At 41.7% G+C, this 12,776-nt stretch overlaps 1 non-coding gene across 1 annotated transcript; it reads left to right on the top strand.

Annotated features, from left to right (window-relative positions):
- The first annotated feature begins 9,970 nt into the window (after positions 1–9,970).
- On the top strand, positions 9,971–10,042 carry Trnaa-agc (transfer RNA alanine (anticodon AGC)). The gene has a single exon. It is a non-coding gene; the product is annotated as a tRNA-Ala (tRNA).
- The last annotated feature ends 2,734 nt before the right edge of the window (positions 10,043–12,776 follow it).

The following is a 12,776-nucleotide window of genomic DNA, read 5'->3' on the forward strand; positions in this document are numbered from 1 at the left end:
CGCCAATTCCTCCCGCCAATGTTTGTATCACCCAATCATGTGAAAGCGTGCCAAATCCCCTGACTTTTCCTATACAAACCCCTGGCTTTTGAGCCTGGGGATTGACTCCTCTATCTCCTGCGTGAGATACAGGTCAGCCCGGAGCTCTGATAATAAACTGCCTCCTGTCCTTGCATCAAGCCGGTCTCTCATGTTTTCTTGGGTGTGCACCATCCCGAGACTTGATCTCCCAAAAGAGGGGGGGGGTCCTTCACTAATATCAGATAAAATTGACTTTCAACCCAAAGTCATCAAAAGAGACAGGGAAGGACACTTCTTGCTGGTCTAAGAAGAATCCACTAAGAAGAACTCTCAATTCTGAACATCTATGTTTCAAATGCAAGGGCGCCCTCATTCATAAAAGAAACTTTACTAAAGGTCAAAGCACACATTGCACCTAACACAATAATTGTGGGTGACCTCAACACTCCACTCTCCTCAATGGACCAATCAGGAAAACAGAAACAAAACAGGGACACAGTGAAACTAATTGAACTTTGGACCAAGTGAATTTAACAGATACATATAAGACATTTCATCCTAAAGCAAAAGAATATACCTTTTTTTCTCGTGGTACCTTCTCCAAAATCGATCATATAATTGGTCACAAGACAGACCTCAACAAATATAAGAAGATTGAACTAATCCCATGCCTCCTATCACATCACTACGGAGTAAAAGTGGTCTTCAATTGTACAGAGCCATATTGGGGTGTCATGCCACATGGTAGGAACTTGACATTGGCCAAGGACAAGGGCTTCAGGCAGGAATATGATATTAGGGTATAATATGGAAGTAGGTTACAGCAGGAATTTTTATCCTAGGGTGGAGTGCTCAGAGTGAACTTGACATTGGTCAAGCTCAACTTCTCCTAGCCTAAGTTGAGCAGGGATTCCAGTGCTAGTCAGGATCCTGCTCCACCTAGGGTGGAACACTTAGAGTGAAGGTTAAGTTCATTGTTCCTCCAGGTCTATGAATTCCTGAATTAAGCAAGTGACCTGCCCAGATGCCTGAGCATTGAAGCCAACTCTCTTTGAACAGCCAGACTACTTCCCTGCCAACACTCCTTGAACAGCCAGACTACTTCCCTGCCAACCCTCATTGAACAGCCAGACTACTTCCCTGCCAACACTCCTTGAACAGCCAGACTACTTCCCTTCCAACCCTCATTGAACAGCCAGACTACTTCCCTGCCAACCCTCATTGAACAGCCAGACTACTTCCCTGCCAACACTCCTTGAACAGCCAGACTACTTCCCTTCCAACCCTCATTGAACAGCCAGACTACTTCCCTGCCAACCCTCATTGAACAGCCAGACTACTTCCCTGCCAACACTCCTTGAACAGCCAGACTACTTCCCTGCCAACCCTCATTGAACAGCCAGACTACTTCCCTGCCAACCCTCATTGAACAGCCAGACTACTTCCCTGCCAACCCTCATTGAACAGCCAGACTACTTCCCTGCCAACCCTCATTGAACAGCCAGACTACTTCCCTGCCAACACTCCTTGAACAGCCAGACTACTTCCCTGCCAACCCTCATTGAACAGCCAGACTACTTCCCTGCCAACCCTCATTGAACAGCCAGACTACTTCCCTGCCAACCCTCATTGAACAGCCAGACTACTTCCCTGCCAACCCTCATTGAACAGCCAGACTACTTCCCTGGAACTCACCCCCGGAGGCTGGGAGGAGAGGCTTGCCCAAACTGTTAAATGGTCTGACCTCCATTAAAGTTTCGGCTGCTATCAGTAAACTAAAAGTCTTGGCCCTCATTCTTTTCACAGCTTCCCCATCTGTCCCTCAGCTTCTCTTCCAGGACCTGATTCACTGTAGCTGCTGGCAGCAACAGTCAATAGCAACAAAAACAACAGAAAGCCCACATACACATGGAAACTGAACAATGCTCTACTCAATGATACCTTGGTCAAAGAAAAAAATAAGGAAGAAATCAGACTTTTTAGAATTTAATGAAAATGAAAACACAACATATGCAAATCTATGGGATTACAATGAAAGCAGTGCTAAGAGGAAAATTCATAGCCCTGAGTGCCTCCCAAAAAAACTTGAGAGAGGATACATTAGCAGTTTAATGGCACACCTGAAAGCCCTGGAACAAAAAGAAGCTAGTTCACCCAGGAGTAGAAGACAGGAAATCATCAAACTCAGGGCTGAAATCAATCAAGTAGAAACAAAACAAACCATACAAAAAGTTGAACGAGCTTTTACAACTTAAAGGGCCAGTAAATGTCTTCAACAAAATTAATAGAAGAAAACTTCCCTCATCTAAAAAAGAGATTCCCACAAACATAAAAGAAGCCTACAGAACTCCAAATAGACTGGACCAGAACAGAAATTCCTCATGTCACATAATAATCAAAACACCAAATGCACTAAACAAAGAAAGAATATTAAAAGCAGTAAGGGAAAGAGTTCAAGTTATATATAAATCAGACCTTTCAGAATTATACCAGACTTCTCACTAGAGACCGTGAATGTTAGAAGTTAGTGGGCAGATCTTACAGAGACTCAAAGAGAACAGAAATGCCAATCCAAACTATAATACCCAGCAAAACTCTCAATCACCATAGACAGAGATACCAAGCTATTCCATGATAAAACCAAATTTATACAATATCTTTTCACAAATTCAGCCCTTACAAAGGATAAAAATGGAAAACACCAACACAAGGATGGAAACCATACCCTAAAAAAGCAGGAAAGTAATCTTCTTTCAACAAACCCAAAAGAAGGTAACCACACAAACATAAAAATAACATCAAAAATAACAGGAAGCAACAATCACTATTCCTTAATATCTTTTAACATCAGTGGACTCAATTCCCCAATAAAAAGACATAGAATAACAGACTAAATATGTAAACAGGACCCAGAATTTTGCTGCATACAGAAAACACACCTCAGTGTCAAAGACAAAAGCCACCTCAGAATTAAAGCCTCGAAAAAAATTTCTAAGCAAATGGTCCCAGTAAACAAGCCTGGAGTAGCCATTCTAATATCAGATAAAATTGAGTTTCAGCCAAAAGTCATCAAAAAAGACATGCAAGGAAACTTCATACTCATCAAGAAAAAATCTACCAAGAAGAACTCCCAATTCTGGACATCTATGCTCTAAATGCAAGGGCACCCACCTACATAAAACAAACTTTACTAAAGTTCAATGCACACATTTCACCCCACACAATAATTGGGGTACTCCAATACACCACTCTCATCAATGGACAGATCATGGAAACGAACTAAACAGAGACACAGTGAAACTAACAGAAGTTTTGAACCAAATGGATTTAACAGATATCTATAGAACCTTTCATCCTAATTCAAAAGAATATACCTTCTTCTCAGAAACTCACAGTACCTTCTCTTAAACTGACTATATAATTGGTCACAAAACAGACCTCCAGAGATATAAGAAGATTGAAATAATCTGATGCCCTTTGTGGTCCTCATGATCTGTAATCTCAGGATTCCTACTGCAAGATGGGAGAAACGGGTATAAGAATTAGCTAAAATCTGACGAGCCAGGTAGCCTGGAATACATGGAACACGTAATATAATACATGTAGTACAATACATGCAGTATACTACAGCAGCAGAAAGACGAGAAACCCTCCCTCTAAAGAAGATTGGAGGCGACTGCTGAATCTAAATAAAATTGTATTCTGGCTTTCACACTTTTAGTATGCCATTTACATGACTATACTCATACAAGCACACACACACACACACATGAACACACACATGTGCAAACACAAATTTAGTATAGTTATTACAGTACGTCATATTTAAATAATGTGTTTCTGGTGGAGCTGTGTTCTCTGCCTCCTAGTGTAAGGTGAGAGAATCCTGTGGACTCCCCATGCACACCAGCTCCAGACAAGAACAAGTGTCACGTGGAGTCCTGTCAGCACATTGAAAGAGCAAGAGTGACAAGATCACAAGGGACATGATAGGTAAGTCAGGTCCTTTGTCTTCCCTTCCTTCTGACCAGAGGCAGTTGTTCTGTGGAGTTGTGGTCCCATGTGAGAAAGCACCCTGTGCTACCACACACATTAAACTATAGGATAGCCTAAAGGGGGAGTGCTTTTATCACCATTCAATGCAGGTATGTGTGGCCCACAACTCACTGTCAGGGCATCCCAGGGAAGGCAGCCCTTTGGTCTAAAGGAAGGGTTCAGACCTAATATCAGTTTACTTATGGTCGTATGTGCTTTTTTACTGTTGTTTGAAAATTTATATTGGGGAAGGGAAAAAAATACTTGTTCTCTGATTGAGAAAAGAATAAGAGAGTAGAGTGGCTCAGTCAGTAACATGATAACATTGTGAGCAGGAGAACCTTGGTTCCATCCCCAGGAAGAATAAAATGGGTGTGGCAGCACATGCTTGCCTGTGCAAGTAGAGACCCAGATTCCCAGGTATTGCTGAGCAGTCAGCCTAGCCTAGCTGGGGTGTCGCAGGCCAGTGACATACCTTGTCTAAGGAAAATGGCACCTGACATGCAAAACTGGAGGCTCTGTTCTGCCTCCTGCTGCATGCATGTACACACACACACACACACACACACACACACACACACATGATAGAGGATGCACATGTATATATTTTCTATACATAGTGACAGTATTGTGTTTGAGTTTCATGGAGCAAATGAATGAGATGCACAAATGGATTTTCCTCTGTGTTCTCTGTGTGTGCCTGCAGCTGTGTGTTCCTGTTTAGACTCATCCTAGCTTCTATAGCTCCATCTTGTCTATTCTTTGTCTTCACCTCAGACTAGGATCGGGTTCCAATCTCTGGGGTGTATTAGATATGCCTAAGGTATGAATCGTTATATGCCATGAAAGTATATGGAGGAGGAAGATGCTGCAAACTCCAGAGGTAAGGTCCTATCAAGTCCAGTTCACAGTCTAGGTTCTCTCCCTGCCAGCCATAGAGTCTGACTCACACTGATGCAGTTCTCTTTACAGCCACGGGGTGGCAGCAAACCAATAATCTTACATTTTAATGAAAAGGGATCACGTTTTACATAGTGCCAAATAGCCCCAAGTTAATGTATTGCTGGTGTGTCTGGAAGCTTCAAGGGTATACTAGGGCAGTTCCACTTCCGGATCACCACAGATCTAGTGCTCAATAAATCACTTCATGGCGGCTCTGTGTAAAGAGAGCAGTTCAAAGCGTGCATACAGGGGTCCTACATAGACAATATGGTATCAATAATCGGATTGAATTCTGTTGCACTCAGATGCATTTCCCAGACATTCCAACCTTCTCCAGAAGGCTACGGTATGACTACCCAGATCCCTCCCTGTCAGACACCTTCATTTTCTGTCAGTCATCAGCATTGTGCTCTGCTCCCTGGTGACTCTCAAGAGCAACCTGGTGTTTGTGGTCTGTTGTACAACTCTTTCACGCTTATCACTTTTTACAGGCAAAGTTGGAAGCATTAGTTCATGATGGATTAGGTTTTGTTTGTGTGTGTGAGAGGGCTTGTGCATGTGTGTGTGAGTGCCTGTGTGCATGCCTGTGTTTAGGGGGTGTATGTATATGTATGTGTTTGTATGTGTGTTTGTGTGTGTGTGTGTGTGTGTGTGTGTGTGATTCACATGTTTACATTCATGTGAAGGCCACAAGAGGACATTAGGTGACTTACTGCATCACTTTCTGATTTTTTCTCAGAGGAAATTTGTGTCACTAGACTTGGAACTAGGCATGAAGTGACTCGTCTCCCTGAGTGATCCACCTCCGCAGCAGAGGGTTACAGTTCCATGGGTCACCACAGCCAGCAGCTTTGCCTTTGAAAGGCCTAGAGGAAGGGACACTGCTAGAGTCCAAGAATAACACAGGGAACTAGTCAGGGAGTGCAGTAAATCATCATCTTGGATGAAATGATATGTACGACAGGAACAGAAGACTTTTTCTTTTTCCTTATCCAGTCTGTTAGTCTATGTCTTTTTATTGGGGAATTGAGTCCATTGATGTTAAGAGATATTAAGGAATAGTGATTATTACTTCCTGTCATTTTCAATGTTATTTTTATATTTGAATGGTTATCTTCTTTTGGGTTTGATGAAAGAAGGTAACTATCTTGCTTTTTCCAGGGTGAAGTTTCCCTTCTTGTATTGGAGTTTTCCTCCTAATATACTTTGTAGGGCTGGGTTTGTGGATAGATATTGGGTAAACTTGGTTTTGTCATGAAATATCTTAGTTTCTCCATCTATGGTGATTGAGAGTTTTGCTGGATATAGTAGTTTCGGCAGGCATTTGTGTTCTCTTAGAATCTGCATGAGATCAGCCCAGGATCTTCTAGCTTTCATGGTCTCTGGTGAGAAGTCTGCTGTGATTCTGATAGGTCTTCCTTTATATGTTACTTGGCCTTTTTCTCTTACTGCCTTTAATAATCTTTCTTTGTTTAGAACATTTGGTGTTTTGATTATTATGTGACGGGAGGTATTTCTGTTCTGGTCCAGTCTGTTTGGAGTTCTGTAGGCTTCTTGTATATTCATGGGCATCTCTCTCTTTAGGTTAGGGAAGTTTTCTTCCATAATTTTATTGAAGATATTTGCTGGCCCTTTAAGTTGTAAATCTTCACTCTCATCTATGCCTGTAATCCTTAGCTTTGGTCTTCTCATTGTGTCCTGGATTTCCTGGATATTTTGGGTTACAAGCTTTTTGCATTTTGCATTTTCTTTAACTGTTGAGTCCATGGTTTCTATGGAATCTTCAGCATCTGAGATTCTTTCTTCTATCTCTTGTATTCTGTTGTTGATATTTGCATCTATGTCTCCTGATTTCTTCCCAAGGCTTTCTATCTATAAATTTGTCTCCCTTTGAGTTTTCTTAGTTGTTTCTCCTTCTGATTTTAGATCTTGGATGGTTTTGCTTAGCTCCTTCACTTTCTTGTTTGTGCTTTCCTGTAATTCTTTAAGAGATTTTTGTGTTTCCTCTTTCATGACCTCTGCCTGTTGACCAAAGTTCTCCTGTATTTCTTTAAGTGTTTTTTGCATTTCCTCATTATTGGCTTTTGTATTCTCCTGGATTTCTTTCAATGATTTTTGTGTTTCCCTTGCAAGGGCTTCTAACTTTTGATCCATTTTCTCCTGAATTTCTTTAAGTATGTCCTTCATGTGTTCCTGTACCAGCATCATGACCAGTGATTTTAAATCCAATTCTTGTTTTACTGGTGTGATGGGGTATCCAGGACATGCTGGTAAAGAAGAATTGGGTTCAGATGCTGCCATATTGCCTTGATTTCTGTTAGTCACGTTCCTGCATTTGCCTTTTGCCATCTAGTTCTCATTGGTGTTAGTTGGTCTTGTCAATGCTGGACTCACCAGTGCAAGCTGCCTCTTCCCAGGTGGCCTCTGGTGCACAGCTTACCTCCTGCACTGCCTGGAGACAGGGTGCTGTTGCCCAGGCTGTTCAGATCCCGAAGCAGACACCTGAAGGCTCCTGCCGGGGTCCGTTGGATTCACTGGAGCACACTGACTTCTCCCTGCTGGCCGCCCGGAAGCCCCTCTTGCCTATTGCAGGACCTGGAGATGTGGCATTGCTGCCCAGGCTGATCTGGATACGGAAGTGGAGAGATCTGAGGGCTCCAGCCAGAGGCCTCAGGACTGGAACCTAAGCTCAGTGCCACCGGAGAAAGCTGTGCTGTGTGCTCCCAGACTGCCTCTGGGTACACACCAGGTCTCCCGCACTTCCTGGAGACCGAGTGCTGTGGCCCAGGCTGTTCAGATCCCAAAGCAGACACCTGGAGGCTCCTGCTAGGGCCTGCTGGATTCACCAGAGCACACTGACTTCTCCCCGATGGCTGCCCGGAAGCCCCTCTTGCCTCTTTGCAGGACCTGGAGATGTGGTGTTGCCGCCCAGGCTGATCTGGATCCGGAAGTGGAGAGCTACATTATCTCTTTATATGGGGTATATAACTGGTGTGATTCAGTCTTCACAGCATCCCTCTAAACTCTAGATGTACTCTATTTTATACCCCAATGCATAATGTTAAGTATGCCCTATACAGCAAAGTGTGATAGGGAAAACATATTCAATTTTCTAACTTCATAATAACATATTAGCAAGTACTGAAGTTTAGTGAAATGTCTGATTTGCTTAGATCTACAATAGCAGACACATTATGTTCATGGTTGGGAAAGGAAAGACTCAACAGTAAGATGAACAGTACTGAATTTCATGCTGTGTGAGGAAGCAGTCATTCCTACATTTGACTGTCATAGTTTCATGTGTGAATGTGACCAAGTCAAGGAAAGATGGTCTAGATTTGTCTAATAGGCTGTAGGACTGTTTCTTAAAAAGTTAAGTATTTCAGTCAGCAGCCTGTAAGAAAGCAATCAATATGTCCCTCTACGGACCAATTGATACAGAAAGTGTTGTATATTTATACTATGGAATACTACTCAGCTATTAAAAACAATGAATTCATGAAATTCTTAGGCAAGTGGGTGGAGCTGGAGAACATCATACTACTCAGCTATTAAATACAATGAAGTCATGAAATTCTTAGGCAAGTGGGTGGGTGGAATTGGAAAATGTCATCCTGAGTGAGGTGACCCAATCACAAAAGAACCTGCATCGTATACACTCACTGATAAGTGGCTATTAACCCAGAAGTTCTGAATACCCAAGACACAATTCACATATCAAATTACACATGAAAACATTTATGAGATTCTAAGGATAAGGTCTAGAAGATCCTACTTTGATTGATAGTGCCTTAACACACACTTAACACAAACACTGGGGCATGTGACGTGATGACACCATAGGAAAAGGGTGTGAGAGTTAAAAACAGTGATTAATAATAAAGCATCTGGAAACAATTCATTCCATAGAGAGGAGTCATTACATCCTTCAGATGGGACTCAGACGTGACTCAAATGTTTACACCTGAAGGCTTCAATTTCAATGATGCATTTTAGGTAAATAATTTCATTATTTTTAGGAACATATAAAAGTGATAATTCAGATAAGAAATTACACCCTTTTATCTTTATATTGATTCTTTATGAATTCACATCATGCACCCCAATTTCACTCATCTTCCTGTCCCTCCATTTCCACCCTCTGCCCTTGCAAATGCCCCCCACCAAAAATAATAACAACAAGACAAAGAAAAAATAACATTCAAAATCAAATGAGAAGGTCAAACACAACAACATAACAACATCTCACTGTGGAAGCTGTGGTGTGTCACAGTGTGTCACACAGTATACCCTTTTGTCCACACATCATTACTTACAAATCTTCATTTCAGTGAGTCCTTGGTCTGTTTCAAGGCCTTGGCTTTTGCTACTCTGTCAATACTGGAACCTCACTGGGACTCCTCTAGGAGTCCTGTTGTTGCTTCTGTGATATGGAGATCCTGCAGCTTTTGTTCTGCAGTGGCAGCCGAGTAGGGAACCATTTGAACAGTAATAGTTCTGTTTTTCATTGAAAAACTAAGTTACTAAATAACAAGGCCTGAAAGCTAAAGCATGTTTTAAAAGAGAATAGAGGTGTGTTCAGGAAGTTGCAGGAAACTTTAGTTCCCTGAAATATGAGAGCATATTGCTAATTCAGTAACAGTATTATGTATTTGACATTTTTCTGTTACCTGAACTAATAATCCAAAATAAAACTGAGTTAAAATTGAGGAGTCCAAAAAATTCAGTGTTATTTATTGTAGACCGGTCAAATTTTGAAGAGCGCACGATTATTTGGTCTTAATATTCTTATTTTCTTTTTATTGAAAATAGAAATGTTTTGTCATACAAGAAATGACATAAAAACTCTAAAACACTAAACTGGACACCATCAATTATACACAAATACCTGATGTAGATCCTTGGAAGGTTCTGAATGTTGCTTCAGTCTCTGTGAGTTCATATATGAAATGATCAGGCAGGATACAAGTTTGGGGATGTAGCTCAATGGTAGAGCACATGCTTAGCACGTATGAGGCACCAGGTTTGATTCCCGGCATCTCCACTTAAGGCTTTTCATCTTTGGATTTTTTGCTACACGTCTAAGTGGTCTCTCTCTCTCAGTCATACTGTCTGATTTCAGCCATTCTCATCCTAAGATAGAAAGGAGAATGCTGGCTCAGGGTGGACTGTGTTGAGGACCTACCATGTACCATGTATTGCACAAAGGATTTTAGGACTGTGAGGACACATTGCCTCATTTAGAGATATCCAGTGGTAATAAATAGATCCTGGAACCTCTCAAAAGCCTTTCCTGTTGTGTCATGCAGATGCCAGGACTCTGGGAGCACTGCTTTCCCTGTTTTCCTGCATCCATGAATCCATGGAACTCCATCAATCGCCCCAGTTCTCCTGCCTATGGACTGACTCACTAGCACACTTGAAGTTCTGCTCTTCTCACATGGGTCATGAGATGTCACCTGACTCCAACTTTAATGATCTTTCTCACCATGGAATGGTATAATTATGTTGTAAACAGAAACATTTTTCATTCAAAATATAACAGGGCAAGTACTAAGATTTCATAGTCAATTCTTTTCGTGTTTAGATTTTATCCCCAATCAGAGGTAAGGAGGGTTGTGGATGTGAGTGTCAGTGCTCAGAGGCTTTGCATCCTCCATAGTTGGAGTTGCAGGCAGTTGTAAGCTTCACAACATGGGTGCTGGTCACTGACCTCAGGTCCTCTGGAAGATCAAAGACCTCTTACCTGCTGAAGCATCTATCCATCTGTTTTGTCTGCTCCCCGAACTCAGTACTCTATGAAAAATCACACACACACACATACACACACACACACACACACACACACACACACAGAGAGAGAGAGAGAGAGAGAGAGAGAGAGAGAGAAAGTTTATTAAGTATATTTTAATGTACATAATTAACATTTTTCAGTGTATTAGGATTTGGTTGTGTGATAGGAACAACTAATAAAACATCATATCTGCATTCCTCACCATTTAATTTTATACCTGCTCACAAGAGTAAAGTTCCCTCTGGATATGTGTGCCCACTTAGAAGGCATGAAGCAGAGACACTGCCCTGCTGTCCCATTGGGCCAGCTTCTTCCAGCAGCATGAGAAGCCAACGTTCTTCAATCTTTCTGGTTTATTAATTTGTGTGATATATTCATTTATCTGTGAGAACCTGGAGAGAACAAGATGTTTTGCTGTCTGAGAAAGTGATCAGTTTCACAAAATACTGGCTGAGTGAAATTCTGATATCCTGGTATAATGTCTGAGACAATATCTTGGAATGAACTGTAGAATTGAAGGGAAACGTCAATGTCCAAGCTGTGTTTATGCTACACTGCATGAAAGTGAAATATGAGGAGAAGGATGTCATACTATGCTGAAAAAGACAAAGCTCCCATGAAATTGTCCTTGTGAAAAACGAGGGTTCCCAAGGACAGACGAATGTGAAGACACCTTTTGGTAAGGCTCCCCTTAGTTATAGTGTAGAGGATCTGAGGAATATATGCCTGTCATGTGTAGAACTCTAATTCCATGGTGGTTTTGGAGGGGGAAGGGGTGGAATGAAGAAGACTGGCCCACATTCTTCAATGCTTATTCATCAGCCAGTGGAACTCTCTCAGAAAAACTAGAAGATGTGACCTTCTTAGATTACATGTGGCCTTGTTGGAGGAAACTTGGCATCGAACCCGGTTGAGCTTTGGTGTTTCAAAAGCCCATGCCATACCAGTCTCTCTCTCTCTCTCTCTCTCTCTCTCTCTCTCTCTCTCTCTCTCTCTCTCTTTCTTTAAGACTTATTTATTTATTTATTTATTTATTTTTAATTTTTTTATTCGATATAATTTATTTACATTTCAAATGATTTCCCCTTTTCTAGCCCCCCCCACTCCCCGAAAGTCCCATAAGCCCCCTTCTCTTCCCCTGTCCTCCCTCCCACCCCTTCCCAGTTCCCCGTTCTGGTTTTGCCGAATACTGTTTCACTGAGTCTTTCCAGAACCAGGGACCACTCCTCCTTTCTTCTTGTATCTCATTTGATGTGTGGATTATGTTTTGGGTATTCCAGTTTTCTAGGTTAATAACCACTTATTAGTGAGTGCATACCATGATTCACCTTTTGAGTCTGGGTTACCTCACTTAGTATGATGTTCTCTAGCTCCATCCATTTGCCTAAGAATTTCATGAATTCATTGTTTCTAATGGCTGAATAGTACTCCATTGTGTAGATATACCACATTTTTTGCATCCACTCTTCTGTTGAGGGATACCTGGGTTCTTTCCAGCATCTGGCAATTATAAATAGGGCTGCTATGAACATAGTAGAGCATGTATCCTTATTACATGGTGGGGAATCCTCTGGGTATATGCCCAGGAGTGGTATAGCAGGATCTTCTGGAAGTGAGGTGCCCAGTTTTCGGAGGAACCTCCAGACTGATTTCCAGAGTGGTTGTACCAATTTGCAACCCCACCAGCAGTGGAGGAGTGTTCATCTTTCTCCACACCCTCTCCAACACCTGCTGTCTCCTGAATTTTTAATCTTAGCCATTCTGACTGGTGTAAGATGAAATCTTAGGGTTGTTTTGATTTGCATTTCCCTAATGACTAATGAAGTTGAGCATTTTTTAAGATGCTTCTCCGCCATCCGAAGTTCTTCAGGTGAGAATTCTTTGTTTAACTCTGTACCCCATTTTTTAATAGGGTTGTTCGGTTTTCTGGAGTCTAACTTCTTGAGTTCTTTATATATATTGGATATTAGCCCTCTATCTGATG

This window comes from Apodemus sylvaticus, chromosome X (assembly GCF_947179515.1).
Source record: "Apodemus sylvaticus chromosome X, mApoSyl1.1, whole genome shotgun sequence".
Lineage (NCBI taxonomy): Eukaryota > Metazoa > Chordata > Mammalia > Rodentia > Muridae > Apodemus > Apodemus sylvaticus.